Raw genomic sequence first — 15739 nt, forward strand, 5'->3', positions numbered from 1 at the left:
AACGGATTGGCGATAGATTATCAAGAAATTTTGCTAGCTACGGGTGATTTAGCGACAGATTAGTGACAACGTTCGTAGCTAATTCTAATTTTTTTGTAGTGTAAGCCTACGCGATCGCATCCCAATCTTCGCGATCGCGAAGAAGGTTTGGAATACCAACAAACGGCAGCTACCAGCAGTGTCAAAATGATGGAAAATAATCCGAATACCATCCGAAACATGCCCGAACCCCTCGGGACCTCTACCAAATATACCAATAAATTCTAAAATATCATGCGAACTTAGTCGAGTCTTCAAATCACATCCAACAACACTAAAAACACGAGTCACTCATAGATTCAAGTCTAATGAACTTTGAAACTTTCAATTTCTACAAACAACGTCGATACCTATCAAATCACGTCCAATTGACCTTAAATTTTGCACACAAGTCATAAATGACATAACGGATCTAATAAAATTTTTAGAATCGGATTTCGACGCCGATATCAAAAAGTTAACCCCTCGGTCAAACTTCCCAAAAATTCAACTTTCGGCATTTCAAGCCTAATTCCACTACGTACCGACCTTCAAATAATTTTTCGAACACGCTCCTAAGTCCAAAATCACCATACTGAGCTATTGGAATCATAAAAACTCAAATCCGAGGTCGTTTACACATAAGTCCACATCCAGTCAACTTTTCTAACTTAAATTTTCAATTATAAGACTAAGTATCTCGTTTCACTCCGAATTCCTTCCGGACTAGAACCAACTAACCCGGTAAGTCATAAAATAACTGTAAAGCATATATTGAACAGTAAATAGAGAAACAGAATTATAATACTAAAAATGACCGGCCGGATCGTTACAAGTAGTTATATAGATTTACTTAGGTCTAGTTGAGGCTATTCGTTTAGTTTTAACAGCTTTCTCATATCGTCTTTTACTCGATACTACATAAAGGAATGGGAATTCAAGGGTAGAAGTCCTAGCTTATCTTTACACAAATAAAAATAAAAATGGAATAAAATAATGACTATGTGCCGTATTTATCAGTTCAGTGTTTATCTATCAAAATAATGGCAGTGTGCCATCGTGTAAATTGCTCCACATTGCCACAACTTTGTTCTCTACAAACGAGAAAAAGAATTTAAAAAAAAAAATGAAATATGATATGTCGACATAAAGCTGTATTCTGTGAAAGCAATTTATGTAACAGCTAGGAATTAATTCAAATTCTTTTTATTATTTACGAGGGAATAGAGGCAGATTTAGCCTTAGTATTATAGGTCCTATCTAATCCAATACTTTTGATATGAAACACAATATATATATGACATAAAGCTGTATTCTGTGAAAGCAATTTATGTAACAGCTAGGAATTAATTCAAATTCTTTTTATTATTTATGAGGGAATAGAGGCAGATTTAGCCTTAGTATTATAGATTCTATCTAATCCAATACTTTTGATAGGAAACACAATATATATATATATATATAATAAAATTTTGACAAATATTAAATTTTTAGTCCATAAATATAGTGAGTTCAACGCTAAAAATCTTGAAAGTTGAAATATTATCAAATGAAAATCCCAAAGTCGTCTCTACTAGGGAAGACCGAATACTTTGCACAGGCAGAAAAAAAAAAAGGACTTAAATAAGTAGTAGATCCAACAAGTTACTCTTTATGAAAAGAATTAAAAATACCCGTGTCATGACCCAAAAATCTTAACCTGTCGTGATGACGCCTATCTCAATATTAGGCAAGTCGAAAATCTCATTAAACCACAAATTCTTTTTAAGTCTGAAAATATAATATTTAAATACAATACATAATCCCACAAATACTGATACGAACACTCCCCAAAATCTGATATCACTGAGTACATGAGCATCTAATATGGGTACAATCTGGAGCATAAGGTCTATAATAGTCTAAGACCAAAATATAATAAACAAGGAGATAGGGAAAGAGAGACAAGGTCTACGAAACACGGCAACTACCTCTGAATCTCCGAAAAATCAGTTGTGCGGAAGAATCAACATCCACTATGTGTGGGAATACCTGGATCTGCACACGAATTGCAGCGTGTAGTATGAGTACAACCAACTCAGCAACTAACAATAATAAATAAGGAATTGAAGATAGTGACGAGCTACACAGTTATAGTTCATTTTCAGTAATTCCAGCAAAGAATAGACATGCTTTCAAATCCAGCATTTTAAGTCAAATCAATTCTATACAGTTCAAGTTCATGTATTTCGGATATAAAATCTTTCAGAAAATTTTACAACAATGACAGATAGCAACTAAGTGCAACAACAAATGAAAAGCAAGTACAGCCTCTCAGGACAACAATCACTCACTGGGCTCCCAGCCCTCAACATTCACACTCAATGGGTACCCGCGCTCGCTAGGGGTGTACAGACTCCGGAGGGGCTCCTACAGCCCAAGCGCTATAATATGCATGGACAACTCACGTGTTGTACGAACAACTCACGTGTTGTACGAACAACTCACGCACCATAATATAAATATCTGGGTTCGCACGGCCAACTCACGTGTTGCACGGCCAACTCACGTGCTATAGTATAATAAAAGGATCTGCACGGCCAACTCACGTGCTATAGTATCAATATCTCACAATCAGGCCCTCGGCCTCACTCAGTCATAAATCTCTTGTCACGACCCAAACCGATGGGTCGCGACGGGCACCTGGTACCTTACTCAACCGAGTACCAACGTAACGTATCTTTCGTATCATTCTATTATAGGTAAATGAACCGGAGTAAAGCATGAGGGAATGCAAACTTACACATATGATATACTAGCCTATAAGACCAAAATTACACTAAACATAAGCCGACAAGGCCGTACAATCTTTCACGTACACGACATATGCCTACAAGCCTCTAAGAGTACATAAATGTCATAAAGGTCGGGACAGGGCCCCGCCATACTAATCAATACATGTCCTAATTATATTGACCACATAAGAAACTCCGGAGCAAATGGAGCGCACCAACATCTTCCGCTGAGCTGATAGCCTATTTGGAGGACTCTCAACCTATCTATCGGGACCTGCAGGCATAAAACGCAGCATCCCCAGGCAAAGGGACGTCAGTACAAATAATGTACCGAGTATGTAAGGAATGAAAATCAGTAAATAATAGACATGAGAGAAACATGGAGTAAAAGACTCAACATGTAAGTCTGAATAACTCTGTACATCAGGAAATACTCATAGTGTCATGCATATGCGTATGAATGTCATGTCGTGCATAGGTACATGTATTCATAACATCATCAAGCCGCTGAGGGCATCCCATCATATCATCTCGGCCACTGTGGGTAAAATCATCAACGTATACCAGCTGATCAGGTGGTGGTGCATATATAACGTCGTAAACTTTTTCCATTTTTCATATACATATAATATACATATATACGCGTATATAATGCCATCTGGTCATGGGTCAATGTAAATGAATGCAATGCATGAGAAGTATGTCAATAAAATCTCTCGGAATATCATAAGACCATTATGCCTTTAATTAATATCATGAAATAAACTTTATAAACTTACGTATTTTCTGAGACCCATGAACAGATGATAGAATAATAGGACACATGGGGAATCAAGAACATAAGCATCTCTAGCATTTCTATGAATAGAGTCATTTATGGAAGTTGCGTATTTTGCTCGTTTCGTTTGTATCTTTTGGATCATGCCAAAAGGAAAGAAATGATAGCCTTAATATACCTGAATCGGTTCTCTGGACAATTCCTCTAACACGCGACAATCGCGACAAAACACGTGACGGCAAGACCGGAGTAGGAAAAAAAATCCGTATGATATTCTTGAGAAGATTGCACCGTACTCCCTTATAATTGCAAAATCTCACGTTGCTTTGAATTGTTGAAGATCATACCTTGCTTATGTGATGTTTGTGACTTACGTTTGTAACACATAAATAATTACGTTTGAATGCATATAAGAATGAGTTTTTTTGACTTATGATTCTTAAGAATAAATATTATATCTCTCTTTTATTAAATGGGTGTGACTCATAGTATAGTGACTTAAGAGTCACAATTCATGGATTGCTTTGCTGCCACATGGGGATATTTTATCTTAATCACATTCTTTAATTAATCATCCACAACTCCTTAATTAACTAGGTAATGTGTCATTACCCAATAATTAACCAATTACCCACATAATTAAGAATTATCTTAATTTACTTAAAATACTACTCACTTTTAACATACTTTATACACCTCACTATCATGACCATGTGGTACCTTGTATGGTATTAGTCCATAAATATCGGGTATTTTAGCTCGGGCCGTATTTTATCCCAAAATGTCAAACTTTGATAAAATTTATTTTCTTCGATTTGCTTACTCTCTCTCCTTCAAGAATTTACTCATCACTTGTTTGAAATAGTAAAATGCTTATAATCTCAAAATAATCCCATTCCCAAACTTACGTCGATTAACTTACGACGAAACTTTAACGTACGAAAATGCGGGATGTAATATCTCATTTCCGAGCATTCATCAATTTAATTATGGCGTATTTTTACGTACGAAAACATGGGGTGTAACATCTCTCCAGTCTCTCGGGCTCTCAATAATCATGAAATCAGTCTAAACAGCAATGATATGATGTATCAATAATAATAACAGAGACTGAGATAAAATGTGCAAGTAAAAACTAAGACTGAGTACATATAACATTTAGTAGGCAATTCAACAAGTACGCGACCTCTGTGGGTCCCAACAGTACTATCACATAGCTTAAGCATGATTTCTAACATGACTTATAGTCAAATTTCCACAACACATAGAGAACACATAATTATCAACAAGTTATTCAACTTTACAGTTTCCAAGGGACGGACCAAGTCACAATCCCCTCGGTGCACGCCCACACGCCTGTCACCTAGCATGTGCGTCACCTAAAAAATAATCACATGATACCAAAATTCGGGGTTTCGTACCCTCAGGACCAGATTTAAAATTGTTACTTATCTCAAGCCGTGAAATTCCTATTCTACAATGTCCTTTACTCGTGAATTGGACTCCAAACGCCTCGAATCTAACCATAAATAATTTGTTTCAGTCAATAAAATTAATTGAAATTAATTCCATAAGAAAATGCTAATTTTCCATAAAACTTCGAATTTTAGCTCAAAAATAGCCCATGGGGACCCACGTCTCGGAACCCGACCAAAGTTATAAAATTCAAAAGCACATTCAACCGCGAGTCTACCCATACCAATTTTATCAAAATTCGACCTCAACTCAACCCTCAAATCTACAAATCTTATTTCCAAATTTCTATTCAATATTATGGAGTAGAAATGATCATAAGGGACTTAACTCAAGTTTTCCTTGAAAATCTATCAAAATCCGCCTCTGCTCAAGCTCCAATTTGTCAAAAATGGCGAATGGGACGAAGTTCTTATTTTATAATTCTGCCCAGACAGCCTCGGTTCTGCCTCGATCTTGGCCTTCGATCGAGGCCCTCGATCCCGGGCCTCGATTTTTTGGCAGACGAAATTTCCAGCATAAGGAAATTGCAGCAGCTGTTGTAGTTCAATTTTTGATCCGTTAACCATCCGAAACTCACTCGAGGCCCTCATTACATCAACCAAATATAACAACAAGTCCTAAAACATCATACGAACTTAATCGAATCCTCAAATCACCTCAAACAATGCTAAAACCATGAATTACATCCCAATTCAAGCTTATTGAACTTTGAAATTTCTAATTTCTACAAATGACATCGGAACCTGTCGAATCACGTCTGAATGACCTCAAATGTTACACACAAGTCATAAATGACATAACAGAGGTATTCAAATTTTTTGAATCAGATTCTGACCCCGATATCAAAAAGTCAACCCCTCACCCCCGATCAAACTTTCCAAAAATTCAACTTTCGACATTTCAAGCCTTATTCCACTACGGACCTCCAAATAATTTTTCGAACACTCTCCTAAGTCCAAAATAACCATACGGAGCTATTGGAATCATTAAAATTTAAATCCGAGGTCGTTTACACATAGGTCCATATCTGATTCACTTTTCTAACTTAAATTTTTAATTATGAGACTAAGTGTCTCATTTTACTCCGAATTCCTTCCAGCCCGAACCCACTAACCTAGTAAGTCATAAAACAAATATAAAGAATAAATTGAGCAGTAAATGGGGGAAAGAGGTTATAATACTCAAAACGATCGGCCGGGTCATTACATTCTCCCCATCTTAAACAAACGTTCGTCCTCGAATGGGTTTAGAATAATACCTGGAGTCTCAAATAAGTGTGAATATTTGCTCCGCATCTCCTGCTCAATCTCCCAAGTAGCTTCTCCGGCTGGCTGGCCTCTCCACTGCACCTTCATTGATGTTATGATCTTTGACCTCAGCTTTCTAACATATCGGTCTAAAATAGCCATCGTCTTCACGTCATAAGTCAAATTACCGTCCAACTGTACTGTACTGAAATCCATAATATGCGACGTATCCCCGACATACTTTTGGAGCATGGATACATGGAACACTGGATGAACACCTGATAGACTAGGTAGCAAGGCAAGTTCATAAGCCACATCTCCAATTTGTTTAAGTATCTCAAAAGGCCCAATATGCCAAGGGCTCAACTTGCCTTTCTTCCCGAACCTCAACACACCCTTCATGGGTGAAATCTTGAGCAGAACCTTCTCCCCAACCATGTGAACAACATCACGAACCTTCATATCGGCATAACTCTTCTGTCTAGACTGTGCCGTGCGAAGCCGTTCCTGGACTACTTTAACCTTCTCTAAAGCATCCTGAGCCAAGTTAGTACCCAATAGTCTAACCTCACTCGGGTCAAACCAACCCACCGGAGACCAACACCGCCTCCCATATAAAGCTTCATACGGAGCCATCTGAATGCTTGACTGGTAGCTATTATTATAAGCAAACTCCGCAAGTGGCAGCAATTGATCCCAAGAACCCCCAAAATCAATGACACAAGCGCATAGCATATCCTCTAATATCTGAATATTGAGTTCGGACTGTCCGTCCATCTGAGGGTGAAATTCTATACTCAACTGAACCTGTGTGCCCAATTCTCGTTGCACTGCCCTCCAAAACTGTGAGATAAACTACGTACCCCGATCTGAAATAATGTACACCGGCACACCGCGTAGGCGAACAATCTCGCGAATATAAATCCCAGCCAACCGCTCTGAAGAATAATTAGTACCGACTAGAATAAAATGAGCTAATTTGGTCAACCGATCTACTATCACCCAAACAACATCAAACTTTCTCAAAGTCCATGGGAGCCCAACTACGAAGTCCATGGCAATACGCTCCTACTTCCACTCCGGAATTTCAAGTCTCTGAAGAAATCCTCCTGGCCTCTGATGTTCATACTTTACCTGTTGACAATTTAGACACCGAGCTACAAACCCAACTATGTCTTTCTTCATTCGCCTCCACTAATAGTGTTGCCTCAAATCCTGATACATCTTCGCGATGCCTAGATGAATAGAGTACCACGAACTTGTGAGCTTCCTGGAGAATCAGCTCATGCAAACCATCTACATTAGGCACACATAGCTTGCCCTGTATCTGTAATACATCATCATCTCCAATAGTGACTTCTTTGGCATCATCGTGCTGAACTGTGTCCTTAAGGACAAGCAGATGTGGATCATCATACTGGCGCTCTCTGACACGATCATATAAAGAAGACCGAGAAACCACACAGGCCAAAATTTGATTCGTCTCGGAAACATCCAATCTAACAAACTGATTAGCCAAGGCATGAACATCCAAGGCTAAAGGCCTCTCTGCTACCGGTAAGTATGCTAAGCTGCCCAAACTCTCCGCCTTACGACTCAAGGCATCGACCACCACATTGGCCTTTTCGGGATGATAGAGAATGGTGATACCATAATCCTTAAGCAACTCCAACCACCTTCGATGCCGCAAGTTAAGATCCTTCTGTTTAAACAAATGTTGTAGACTCCGCTGATCGGTATATACCTCACACTGGACACCGTACAAGTAATGCCGTCAAATTTTCAAAGCATGAACAATAGCTGCTAACTCACGATCATGGACTGGATAATTCTTCTCATGTACCTTTAATTGTCTGGACGCATCAGCAATCACCCTACCGTCTTGATTTAGCACTGCGCCGAGACCATTACGCGACGCGTCACAATACACAGTATAAGATGCTAACTTGTAGGCAATACCAATACTAGAGGTATAGTCAAAGTTGTCTTGAGCTTCTGAAAGCTCTCTTCACATTCATCCGACCACCTGAACGGAGCACCTTTCTGGGTAATAGACGAGAAACCCTCCACGAAGCGACAATAATAACCGGCCAAGCCGAGAAAACTCATAATCTCAATAACTGAAGATGGTCTGGGCCAATTCTGAACTACCTCTATTTTCTTCGGATCCACCTTAATTCCTTCACTGGACACTATATGTCCCAAGAATGCCACCGAACTAAGCCAAAACTCACACTTAGAGAATTTGGCATAAAGTTTCTCCTCTTTCACCCTCTGTAATACAATACCCAAGTATTGTGCATGCTCCTCCTGGCTATGTGAGTACACCAGAATATCATCAATAAATACCACTACAAATAAATCAAGATACAGCTGGAACACACTATTCATCAAATGCATAAATACTGCTCGGGCATTGGTTAGCCCAAAAGACATCACAAGAAATTTATAGTGGTCATAACGAGTCATGAATGTCGTTTTTAGAATATCTGAATTCCGAATTTTCAACTGGTGATACCCAGACCTCAAATCAATTTTGGAGAATACACTCGCTCCCTGAAACTGGTCAAATAAGTCATCAATACGCGGCAATGGATATTTATTCTTGATTCTAACTTTGTTCAACTGCCTATAATCAATGCACATTCGCATAGTACTATCTTTCTTTTTCACAAACAGAACTGGTGCACACCAAGGTGACACACTAGGCCTAATAAACCCCTTTTCAAGGAGTTCTCGAAGTTTCTCCAGTCTCTCGGGCTCTCAATAATCATGAAATCAGTTCAAACAACAATGATATGATGTATCAATAATAATAACAGAGACTGAGATAAAATGTGCAAGTAAAAACTAAGACTGAGTACATATAGCATTTAGCAGGCAATTCAACAAGTACGCGGCCTCTGTAGGTCCCAACAGTACTATCACATAGCCTTAGCATGATTTCTAACATGATTTTCAGTCAAATTTTATCAACACATAGAGAGCATATAGCTAACAACAAATTATTCAACTTTACAGTTTCTTGGGACGGATCAGGTCACAATCCCCTCGGTGCACGCCCGCACGCCCGTCACCTAGCATGTGCGTCACCTCCAAAATAATCACATGATACCAAAATTTGGGATTTCGTACCCTCAGGACCAGATTTAAAAATATTACTTACCTCAAGCCGTAAAATTTTTATTCTACAATGTCCTTTCCTCGTAAATTGGCCTCCAAACGCCTCGAATCTAGCCATAAATAATTCGTTTCAGTCAATAAAATTCATTGAAATTAATTCCATAAGAAAATGCTAATTTTTCATAAAAATTCGAATTTTAGCTCAAAAATAGGGCCCACGTCTCAGAACCTGACAAAAGTTACAAAATCCGAAAGCCCATTCAACCCCGAGTCTACCCATATCAATTTTATCAAAATCCGACCTCAACTCGACCCTCAAATCTACAAATCTTATTGCCAAATTTCTATTCAATATTATGGAGTAGAAATGATCACAAGGGACTTACCTCAAGTTTTCCTTGAAAATTTATCAAAAATTGCTTCCTCTCAAGCTCCAATTTGTCAAAAATGGCGAATGGGACGAGGTCCTTATTTTATAATTCTGCCCAGACAGCCTTGGTTCTGCCTCGATCTTGGCCTTCGATCGAGGTCCTCGATCCTGGGCCTCGATGTTTGGCAGAAGAAATTTCCAGTAGAAGGAAATTGCAGGAGCTGTTGTAGTTCAATTTTTGATCCGTTAACCATCCGAAACTCACCCGAGACCCTTGGGACCTCAACCAAATACACCAACAAGTCCTAAAATATCATACGAACTTAGTCGAAACCTCAAATCATCTTAAACAACGCTAAAACCATGAATTACACCCCAATTCAAGCCTATTGAACTTTGAAATTTATAATTTCTACAAATGACTCCGGAACATGTCGAATCACGTCCGATTGTTCTCAAATTTTGCACGTAAGTCATAAATGACATAACGGAGGTATTCAAATTTTCATAATCGGATTCCGACCCAGATATCAAAAAGTTACCCCCCGGTCAAACTTTTCAAAAATTCAACTTTCGGCATTTCAAGCCTAATTCCACTACGGACCTCCAAATAATTTTCCGGACACTCTCCTAAGTCCAAAATCACCATATGGAGCTATTGGAATCATCAAAATTTAAATTTGACGTCGTTTACACATAGGTCCATATCCGGTCTATTTTTCTAACTTAAATTTTTAATTATGAGACTAAGTATCTCATTTCACTCCGAATTCCTTTCGGACCCGAGCCCACTAACCCGGTAAGTCATAAAATAACTATAAAGCATAAATTAAACAGTAAATAAGAAAATCGAGTTATAATACTCAAAACGATCGGCCGTGTCGTTACAACCCGAAAAAGTATTACTGTAATTAATATCTCTGGATTGTCACAAGGATCTCATAATATTACCGTATATATCCTTGAGTATGCTTTATAAAAAGCCACATGAATTTGTGGAAGGTCAACTACGTTAGCACATTTTTATTATGATATATAACCTTAACGTTACGTTATATGCATCATTCATAATTATCACTACTAGAAATTTGGTAAAAACCCGACAAAAAAACCGACCAACGTTGGTTGGTAATGGCCAAAAACCGACCAAAACGTGATCATTTACGTGTGGACGGTATTTTTATGGTCGGAAAGGCATACCGACCAAAGTTGGTCGGAAATTACCGACCAACTTTGGTCGGTCAATTAAATTCAAAAAATAAATATTGCAAAAAAAACCAACCAAAGTTGGTCTGGTCAGTATTTTAATTGTGTAATAAAAAGATTCACCATCTGAAAATTGAACCGGGGTCTGTACTGTGGCAGGATACTATTCTACCACTAGACCATTGGTACATTTTGTTTTAAGACTGTCTTTTATTTGATTTATACTCTTTAATTGTATTTTCGCACGAAACCGACCAAAGTTGGTCGGTTTTTTTAAATGACCGGCCGAATTAACAGACCAATTTTGGTCGGTATTTTTAATATTAATTTTTATTTATTTTAATTGAAAAACCGACCAAAATTGGTGGGTTCTTGAAATATAAATTTTGCGGGACTCAAAAATAGTTTCCCGCATTTTTGCGCCAAAGAAAACCAACCAAAGTTGATCGGTTTCGTAAAAAAAAAAAAATTTAAAAAAAAAATTTTAAAAAACCAACCAACTTTGGTCTATTTTTTGGTCGGTTTTTTGACCGACCAAAGTTGGTCGGACGACCTTGGTCGGGTTTTGCCGAATTTCTAGTAGTGTATACCATATTAAAATGGTGAAAGGTCATGTTGTTTACCCTCAATTGCTCCATTATCCGTCACATGAAACATAATCATGAATAATTAACGTATAATACTAGCTAAGAAAAATAAATAGTGAATTTAATCGGCTATTTTTGTAAAAAAAAAAAATTATAATTATGGTTAAAAAGGGGTGACAGTTGTACCATTTTTCCCTTCTATTTCTCCTTCTTTCATTTTTTTTTTCTTGTTTGCTAGGATGGAGTGATGGGAGCTCGGGGAGTGAAAGTGAAAACATTACACTTGATATGTATGTGAAAGGATATAGTTCCTTCAAAAATGAGAAAAAAATGACTTTCCTAATTTCCTCAAGTGGCAGATATTATGCGCGTCCTTTACTCAGATATCACAAAAATTAAAAGTGTTATTAGTGCTTAACCTATAATTAAATTAATAGTTCAAATAATTTTGTATTTTAGGGCACCAACAACTGATTTGATTTACTTTCCAAAATAACAACAATGTGAAAATACACAAATGATGAAAAATATAGTAAAGCAACGCAATAAAAGTGAAGAGAATTCTATTAGTTAGAATAGCTCATCTCTCGTATCTCTTGAATCTTGAATTGCTAGAAATTTAACTCGGAAATAAAATAATAATTTTTAGATTGATACAATTGAGGGGAAAGCTTGGTGTTTAAATAGTGAATTTACTCATACCCGTTCCTCCTAATATTATGTTTACCCGTTACACACCTTAATTGTATTCTCCGTCTGTTACACTGTGAATCTATATATGATAAAAAATTATATTTAATTCCGCTTTATCCAGAATTGGCTAATTTTCCTCCTTTGCATATCTATGAGAGATTCTTCATACCAGATTTGGCACAGTTTTGTTATGATCAGTTCCGGTACTGATAGTTAAGGTACCAATGTGTCTAGTATCGAGTATTTTTCATGGACTAGCCTAGCCCAACCCATCAATTGCTAAAGTCCACGTGGGATGGACTGAGCTAATCCGGCCTGGCACATATTGACAGCTCTATGTAAAATTGCAAAGATAATATAAAGATAGCACTATATGAAAAAGGGCTTCTTAGTCCACTAGGCAAGCGCTTATTTGTCATATATATTGAACGAACTTCAACACAGGCATATTAGGAAAAAATGACATTATATAGCTGCTGTAAAAATAATAGCCGAAAAAATATATAAAATTTATTTATTTTTTTGTATATATACATTATGTATGTTATATATTAAGTAAATCTTAACAAATTGCTGAAGCAACATCCTACTAATTGAGTATACGTAGTCTGGTAATTAAGGTAATTAAGCAACTAGATTCAGAATACACCTTATTCTGAGGGTTACAGGCACTTAAGTCATTTTCAACACTGACATCTTTTCTCCCTGAGCATAGTTTTATAAAATTGCAAACTCTTTAATGTAAGTGATCTTGCTGCAAGTGATATGTCAAAAAACTTCAGAAGTCTCTAGACTATCGAAATTTTGTTGTTTGAATACAAAATAGGAACATTAGATAAATCAATGGTTCTTGATTTTTTCCGGACTCGCAGTATATTTTGACTATATCTATAAGCACATCAAATGGAAACAGCTAAATCTGAAACATAAAATAATGGTACGGCTATGCATCCAGAATTTTAACTTAATGGTTCAATATTTTGTTTTTGTACCATTGAACTTGTTATAATTTGGAAATTATGGGTTCAAAGTGTAATACTTTTTGAATTTTTTTAAATCTTTTCTTATATGGAGGATAGCCTTGGAGCAACGATCAAGTTGTCTCTGCATGACCTTCGAGCCGTGGAATTAGCCAATGATGCTTGCATCAAGGTCGGCATTCCTACATTACACCCCTTGGGGTGTGGCCCTTTCCCAGATCCTGCGTGAACACGAGATGTTTTATGCACCGGCCGCCCTTAGTGTTTTCTTATATACCCTAACTTTGCCACAGGTTATGCATCATATTCCCATCGATCATGAGACCATATAAATAGACTAGACGGTTTGTCCATATATATGTAAAGCATGAAATAAAGATCCAAGGAGAGTAAACACTAGGCAAGATATGGCTTTTATTTCTCTATTGGCCTCAATAGGGCACTTTGAGATTTTTGTAGCAATCTCTTGCTTTTTAGTCTTGGCTTTACGAGGCAGAAATAGCTATGGATGGAACTGGCCATTTCTTGGGATGTTTCCAAGCCTTATTCTCCATATACATAGAATTCATGAAAGGAGTGTAGAGATTCTTTCAATAACTAAGGGTACTTTCTTGATAAAAGGCCTTTGGTGTACTAATATGGACATTCTTGGTACAGTCGATCCTGCAAATGTACACTATATTATGAGTGCAAATTTTACAAATTTTCCAAAAGGGCGAGAACTCAAGAAGATTTTTGATGTTCTAGGTGATGGAATTTTTAATTCTGACACGGTTCTATGGAAGAATCAACGGAAACTTGCTAGAGCATTGATCATTCATGAGAAATTTCACAAGTGTTTGGCAAAAATAAGCTTGGACAAGGTAAAAAATGGCTTGATTCCAATCCTCGAGCTCATTGCTAAAGAAGATAGAATTGTGGATTTGCAAGATGTTTTCAAGAGATTCACCTTTGATACGACGTGTAAATTACTCACAGGATTTGAATCTTGTTGCCTCTCTCTTGAATTCCCGGAAGTTCCCTTCTTGAAAGCCATGGATGATGCTAAATATGTTGTAACCATACGCTATTTATAGCCAGAAAGTGTTTGGAAGTTGCAAAAATGGCTAGGAGTTGGGCCTGAAATGAAACTAAGAAAAGCTTTGGATGTCCTTGATCATGTCATAGGTGAGTATATATTAATAAGAGGTGTCAAAATGGTTAAAAGGAAACAGTTATCCACCCATATTATCCGTTAAAAAATGGGTTGGATAATGAACATTTTAAAAACGGGTCGAATATGGATAAGAACCATATTATCCACTTAGAAAATGGATAACCAAATAGATAACTGATGAGTTTAACTTTTATATTTCTAAAGCCTCAAATTGGGGGTTACTCAATGTTGGGAGACTAGAAATTTTTCAAGAGTGATTATATTCAAGAAGGTATGGATAATATGGATAACTATATTATCCGCCGGATAATCCATTTTTTATCCGTATTAAATATGGGTTGGGTCGAATAATTTATCCGTTTTTTTGAATTACCCATTTTTGACTCGCTCATATCCGACCTGACCCGCCCGTTTGCCACTCCTAATATTGATGAAGCACAAAGAATTGAGTAGAAGAGAAAAACCTAAGGTAGATGAAGAGGGTTTTGATTTATTAACGCCATACATAATCAACGATGGAGAAACAACTTCAGGGTTGAAGTTTGACAACAAGTTCTTAAGGGATACTTTTTTAAACTTCATGTTCGCAGCTTTCACTCAAATGAAAATAGTAGTTGCTACTATCATCCATAATTACCAAATTGAAATGGTGAAAGGTCATGTTGTTTACCACCAATGTCTCCGTTATGCTCTACATGAAACATGGTTTGAAAGTTAGAGTTAAGAGGAAGTGGACATAATACTTTTATATTTATCTATATGTGGAAGGATATAGTCCATTCTCATGAATACTCGAGCTATAATGTTACTTGTATTTTATGTTCAATGGGAGTGTCACTTGCCCAAAAGGAAATAGTAAGTGCATTTTTCCTATGTGATAATGTGAACTTAAATAACTTTTGGTGGAAAGAAACGATTATTCCTCAAGTCTTTTACGTTTCAGTTGTGTTATTTACTTATTACAAACTCAAATAGCTTGTTATATGAGATGTTAAGTAATATATTTCATAAGCCTGAGATGAATTAATATTATTTGGAAAAATATGATCAGTGAGAAATGAGAATTTATTTAGCCGATCTTTAATTTATTTAGAACTTAACACAATTATATTGTTATTGTCGTATAAGTACTACGAGCATTCACATTGACATACTATCTTATATACTTTTTTGAGGCGTGCATACACAAAGAAAATTCCTTTCTTGTCCAATACAAAATATAATAAGAAAATACTTTCTAGAAAAAATAAAATTAAAAAAAATTATTTTACTGGCTACGGATTCATGGAACCTCACTGAGTTGGAGGTAAGCACACTCGAACCGCTGACAT

The 15739-nt window shown here is 36.9% G+C and overlaps 1 pseudogene; it reads left to right on the forward strand.

Annotated features, from left to right (window-relative positions):
• The first annotated feature begins 13299 nt into the window (after positions 1-13299).
• LOC142177542 (alkane hydroxylase MAH1-like) lies at positions 13300-15246 on the forward strand (annotated as a pseudogene).
• The last annotated feature ends 493 nt before the right edge of the window (positions 15247-15739 follow it).

Source organism: Nicotiana tabacum, chromosome 23 (genome assembly GCF_000715075.1).
Source record: "Nicotiana tabacum cultivar K326 chromosome 23, ASM71507v2, whole genome shotgun sequence".
In the NCBI taxonomy this organism is placed as follows: domain Eukaryota; kingdom Viridiplantae; phylum Streptophyta; class Magnoliopsida; order Solanales; family Solanaceae; genus Nicotiana; species Nicotiana tabacum.